Source organism: Rhinopithecus bieti, unplaced genomic scaffold, assembly GCF_001698545.2.
Source record: "Rhinopithecus bieti isolate Rb0 unplaced genomic scaffold, ASM169854v2 scaffold_8675, whole genome shotgun sequence".
NCBI lineage: Eukaryota > Metazoa > Chordata > Mammalia > Primates > Cercopithecidae > Rhinopithecus > Rhinopithecus bieti.
The window spans coordinates 1,686,218-1,692,802 of record NW_016806447.1 but is presented as its reverse complement, the minus strand read 5'-3'; the positions used below and the strand labels follow the sequence as shown (position 1 = coordinate 1,692,802).

Genomic DNA, 6,585 nt, shown 5'->3' with positions numbered 1-6,585 from the left:
CTTTAAACACCTCCCTCTAATCTCAATTTCCTTCTGTTTTTATTATTTGGTAAAATTATGCTTAAAAAAATAAATATTTCCACCATGGCACATATATACCTATGTAACAAACCTGCACATTCTGCACATGTATCCTGGAACTTAATGTAAAAAAAAAAAAAATTATGTAATTAAACCAGAGGATAAAATAAATAAAACTCAAGTTTACTTGCCGTGTAAAGCTGTGTGGAAGTGAGGAAGGTGCTCTTACATAAACCCCCTCTGCCTTCCACACTCATATGTCTATCTGCTTTCTGTTAAGTCTGAGGTTGGGGGAACCACACCTTACTTTTCCTCTCCTATATCCCCTAATGTGGCAATATTAGAACCCAAGGGAGGAAAAGCTGGCAAAGTTGTCATATGCCAAGTGGCCAATCCCTCCTGAAATGAAGGTAGGTTCACTTGGTCTCTCCTAAGCAGAAGAGAATGTCCAGGAAATAAAATATTTAAAAAGCCATTGAAAATCCAACAAACCCCAGCCTTGGGGTGCTCATGGAGTGCGTGGGATGAGAAAGGAATCAAGTAGCAGCATTCAGAAGCAGTCCTGGGTTCATCCTGATGAGGTCTCTCCCTTGTTCAGGGAGAGATGGCTTTCCCATGCTGGGAGGGAGGTGGAAGGGGGCATGACTTAGACATTGGTGGTGGTCTCCTTAGGAGGCTGGATGCTGTTCATCTCCATGACGCCGTCCTTCCCAGATCTATCTGCACCATGTGCCTGCCCTTCAAAGGCCCGTGTGATATCCTCAAAAGTCCTGCGACGGGTCTCAGGGACTTTGAAGAAGGTAAAGGCCAAGAAGGTAATGAGGAAGCCAGTGAAGATAATAAAAACGTAGGCTCCTAAATAGTGAGCAGCAGAGGGGAAGAGCAATCCAACTAGAAAGCTGGAGGTCCAGTTGGAGCAGCCAGCCACTGCCATCGCAGCTGGGCGGGGGCCCTGGCTGAAGAGTTCGGCCACAATAAACCAGGGAATGGGGCCTGGTCCAATTTCAAAGAAGGCTACAAAGACCAGGATAGCCCCAATACAGACAAAGCTCATGCCATTATAGTTATCCGTTAATAACAAAGAAACAGTCATGAGCGTGGAACAAAAGGCCATCCCTCCAAGGCCTATCATATGCAGAGTCCTTCTTCCTGCCCTTTCCACCAGAAATAGAGAAACTACAGTGAAGATCGTATTAACCACACCCACGCCGATGGTGGCATAGATGGGCTCTTGAACACCTGCATCCTTGAAGATTCCTGTTGAGTAGTAGAACACAGCATTGATGCCAGAGAGCTGCTGAGAGAGCTGGAGCACAATGGAAATGATGATGGGCTGTCGGTAGCTGGACACTCTAAAGAGCTCCAGCACGGTGACTTGCTTTTCTTGTGACATCCTTGCACTCTCATCTTTCATCTCCTGGATGTCTTGGGATACATCCTGGGTGCCCCACAACCGCTGGAGGATCTGCTTAGCATTCTCCTCTTCTTTTCTGTTAATGAGCAAAAATCTGGGACTTTCAGGGCAAAATGGAAGGGTTGCACTTTGTAGGATAGCAGGAAGGATGGTGAAGCCCAATAGCAATGGCCAGAGTGCTTCAGACCCAAAGATCTGGGCCACCAGAATTCCAACCACAATGCCCAGCTGGTTGAGAGTGCCAAAGGCAGCCCGCAGGGCAGTAGGCGAGATCTCTCCAATGTACATGGGCACAAACCCTGTGCAGAGTCCGCAGAAGAGGCCAATAACCAAGCGGCCCAGGATCAGCATTTCAACTGACTTCGCTACTTTACACAGTCCCATAAGGCAGCCACCCGTGACAGCCAACAGGTTGACAATCAGCAATGAATTACGCCTGCCAAAGCGGTTGACGAAGAGTCCGACGGAAAAGGAGCCGATCATACCCCCGACAGAGAATATGGCCACAGAGAAGGACCAGAGAGACGTGAGCAGCACCTCAGAGGGAGGGATATTTGCCTTCTCCATCAAACTTTTATTGATAAATTCCTTTATGATCTTCTTCTCAGGAGCATTGATGACCCCAGTGTTGTAGCCAAACTGGAAAGAGCCGATTGTAGCAACTGTGATGGCAAAGATCAGAGCTGGGGTGACCTTCTGTGTCCCCATGACCCGAATCTAATTCAAGTCTTCAAGAAAGATCTAGGGGTGTGATTCCAGAAACAGCTTTTTCAGCCAACAAAACCTTCAAAATGTCCTTCTCAGCAGCAAGTCTTCTCCAGGTCCTCAGGAAGGCTCCAGAGTCTCACCATTACAGCATCTCTCATTTTTTGTAATTTTAGTAGAGATTGTGTTTCACCATGTTGGCCAGGCTGGTCTCGAACTCCTGACCTCAGGTGATCCACCTGTCTCGGCCTCCCAAAGTGCTGGGATTACAAGCATGAGCCACTGTGCCCGGCCGATAAACTACATTTTTTAAACATGTAATTTAAACATTCAAATTTAAGACTACTGTAATAACATACATTCTCACTCATTGACTTTTTTGAGCTGATCTGAGAGAAAATAAGGAGGATTACAGCCAGGTACCAGCAATTACACATAGCACACAAGGAGTCTCATTGGTTTACCTATGGAAGTGTGTGACACATATGAATGTCATCAGTCACATGCATCACAGTGAAGGAGAAGCTTGAAAATTCCTGTTCTATAGTTATTCTCTTTTATTGTGAACTGTAATCTTCTTTGGAAAACTTATATTTAATTCTGCTACAGTATGATTGTTCATCGTTTTAGAAGTAAGGCAATCATCTTCTTGATCACACTAATAATGCACCCAACCGCCTTTATTCCACAGTCCCTTTTTCTGTAGTTTTTTTTTTCCTATAGCGCTTATCTCTATCTGACATTCTATGTATTTTAATTTTCAGTATATATCTTCCTTCTAGAATGTATACACTCTATGAAGATAGGAAGATTTGTCTTGTTTTCTGCTGTTTCCCCAATAGTGCGTGGCACACAATTGGCACTCAATAAATCTTCGTTGAATAAAGGAATAAGTAGTATGACAAGATTTGTTCTACTGAGCAACTCTTATGAAGAAACTCATGATTTTTTCTATTTAGACTGTCAATTGTTCATTAAAACAATATTTGAATGATGAGTGAAGTAGAAACCTCTAGCAATCGAAAACACAAGTAAATCCAAGAGTAAAATGGGTACTAGTGGGAGAGAAACAATCTAATATCATGGTTCTGTGCTCTGCTTTAAAAATTAGAGAAAAATTTAGCCAAGTTGAATCTGTTTTTTTTTTTTTTTTTTTTTTTTTTGAGANATGACAAGATTTGTTCTACTGAGCAACTCTTATGAAGAAACTCATGATTTTTTCTATTTAGACTGTCAATTGTTCATTAAAACAATATTTGAATGATGAGTGAAGTAGAAACCTCTAGCAATCGAAAACACAAGTAAATCCAAGAGTAAAAATGGGTACTAGTGGGAGAGAAACAATCTAATATCATGGTTCTGTGCTCTGCTTGATAAATTAGAGATAAATATAGCTAAGTTGAATCTGTTCTTTTTTTTTTTTTTTTTTTTTTTTGAGACGGAGTCTTGCTCTGTAGCCCGGGCTGGAGTGCAGTGGCCGGATCTCAGCTCACTGCAAGCTCCGCCTCCCGGGTTTACACCATTCTCCTGCCTCAGCCTCCCGAGTAGCTGGGACTACAGGCGCCAGCCACCTCGCCCGCCTAGCTTTTGTATTTTCAGTAGAGACGGGGTTTCACTGTGTTAGCCAGGATGGTCTCAAACTCCTGACCTCGTGATCCGCCCGTCTCGGCCTCCCAAAGTGCTGGGATTACAGGCTTGAGCCACCGCGCCCGGCCAAATCTGTTCTTGGCAGCTAGAAGTGAAAAGATTATAAAAAGTCCTACTTCATTACGTTGAAAAATAACCCAAAATCCTAAACTGGAGTAATTCTAATGCTTAACGTGGACTTAATCATGAGACGTATTTGTTTATTTACTTTTAATTAAACTTTTAATTTTGAGATGATTCTGATTCACATGTAGTTGTAAGAAATAATACAGAGTCTGGGTGCAGTGGCTCACACCTGTAATTCCCCTACTTTGGGAGGCTGAGGTAGGAGGATAGCTTTAGCTCAGGAGTTTGAAACAAGCCTGGGCAACATAGAGAGATCCTGTCCCTGCAAAAAATTAAAAGATTATCTGGGCATGGATCACCTGGGTCCTGGAGTTCAAGGCTGCAGTAAGCCATGATCACACCACTGCACTCTAGCCTGGGCAAAAGAGGGAGACCCTGTCTCAAAAGAAAAATAAAAAAAGAAAGAAAGAAAAAAAGAAATAATACAGAGGGAACCCCTCCAATGACAAGATCTTGCAAAATTATAGTACAGTATTACAGCCAGGGAATCCATACTGATGTAAGTGAACATATAGCGTATTTCTGAAACCACAAGGATCTCTCATGTTGCCCTTTTGCAGCCACACCTATTTCGCTCTGTCCCCCAATACCTCCTTAATTCCTGGGAACCACTAGTATGTTCTCCATTTCTATAGTGTTGTCATCGCAAAGAATGTTATGTAAATGAAATCATACAGCATGTAACCTTTCGGGATTGGCTTTTTCACTCAGAATAATTCTCTGGAGATTCATATAAATTGTGGCGTATAGCAATACTTTCTTCCTTTTTTTAATATAGTGTCCCATAGTATGGATCTACTGTAATTTGTTTAACCTTCACCTGTTAAAGGACATCTGGTTGTTTTTAGTTTTTGGCTATCATGAATAAAGCTACTATAAATAAATATTCATGTACAGTTTTTTTGTGTGAACTTAGACTTCCTTTCTTTGGGATGAGTGCTCAGGGTTACAACTGCTGGGTTGTATGGTAATTGCACATTTAGTTTCTAAAGACACTGCCAAACTGTTTTGCATAGTGGCTATACATTCCCACCAGGAATGTATGAGTAATTCACTTTCTGCATTCTTGCCAGCTTTTGGTGTTGTCACTTTTTTTTTTTTTCTGATGGGTGTGTATTACTATTGCATTGTGGTTTAAATGTGTCTTTTTGTGATGGCTAATGATGTTGAACATCTTTTCATTTACATTCTTACTCCCTTCTGGTGAAATGTTTGTTCATATATTTCGGCCATTTTCCAATTGGACTGTCAGTTTTTTTACTATTGAATTTTGTAAGTTCTTTATATATTCCAGATGCTAGTTCCTTGTTGCATATGCGGTTTGCAAATATTTTCTTTCAGTTCACTGATTATTTCCTCTGTCCTCTACATTCTACTGTTGAGCCCATCTACTGAGTTTTTTATTTTGGTTATTGTATTTCCCCCACAATTTTCTAAATTAACCAATTGGTTCTTCTTGGTATCTTCTATTCAATTTCTGAGGTTTTCTATTTTTACATTTGTTTCAAGTGTGTTATAATTGCTCATTGAAGCTTTTATTTAAAAAAAATCATGGCTACTTTGAAATCTCTGTTAGGTTATTCCAACATCTCTGTTATCTCAGCATTGACATCTACTGATTGCCTTTTTTTCATTTGAGTTTGAGATTCATTTATTCAATCAAGGCTCATTTATTATTGAATACCTGAAATAATATCAGTTTGAAATATTCCTCCTTTATATGACTAGGGATTTTTGAATAAAACCTGAATATTTTTGCATTACAAGATTCTGGATCTTATTTAAATTTTACCTTCTAACTGGCTTTATCTGAAACCACCCTGGCAGGAGAAGTGTGGGCACCACCTCCTTATAGCCAGGTAGGGGTAGAAGTAAACATTTCCTACTTAGTTTCCATTGTCCTCTGCTGGGGGCAGGCTCCTCATGAATGCTGGTGGGGTGGAAGTCCCATCTCCCCAAATGGTCTCTGCTGGCATCACAGGTGGGTAGCCTCATGACTGCTGAGTGGTCATAAAAGGCCTGACTTTCCACTAGACTTTCTCTGATATGACCTCAGTGGGAATGGGAAGGGATATCTTGTTACTGCAAGGAGAGGATGGAAATCCAGGCCTTCCATGTGGTCCCCATTGATGGTAAAGGGGGATGGAGCACTCCTTACAGGCAAGTGGGGATGAAAGACCTGGTTTCTATTGGAACTTCTATCAGTCCTTGGAAAATCTGGCTGTATCCTTATAACCTTACAAAAATGGAAGTCCAGGATCCCCACTCAGCTTTTACTGATATGGGTGGGGATGGGGGTCACAGTTTGACTGAAGTACAGCAATCAATGTCAAAAATTTTTGCTTTGCTAGGGACCTATTTCCTGGTCCTTTGGCTAGAGAAAGTAAGCTTTTGCTGGGATATTTTTGGTCTTCGCCATTGTCATCCTAGGTTGCTTGCTTCTTCAGCTTTAAGTCTAGAACATATAACGAAAGAAAAAAAAAATCCAGTAAACTCACTGCTACGTTGTTCTATGGGTCCAAAGGTCCCCAGCTGGTCTGCCGTCTCTTCACCTTTCAGAGTCTTCTTATGTTTGTTTTATATATAATGCTCAGGGGAAGATAAAGAAATAGCAATAGAGAAAAGCACCTCTGCTTTGTCTTCCTAGACATAGAAGCTTCTGTAATATATTT

General features: G+C 41.4%; 1 pseudogene across 1 annotated transcript; it reads right to left on the bottom strand.

The window, feature by feature from the left end:
- Positions 1-176: 176 nt before the first annotated feature.
- Positions 177-2,292, bottom strand: LOC108532465 (solute carrier family 2, facilitated glucose transporter member 3 pseudogene; annotated as a pseudogene). Its single transcript, XR_001886458.1, has one exon. The product of XR_001886458.1 is annotated as a solute carrier family 2, facilitated glucose transporter member 3 pseudogene (transcript).
- Between the last annotated feature and the right edge of the window lie 4,293 nt (positions 2,293-6,585).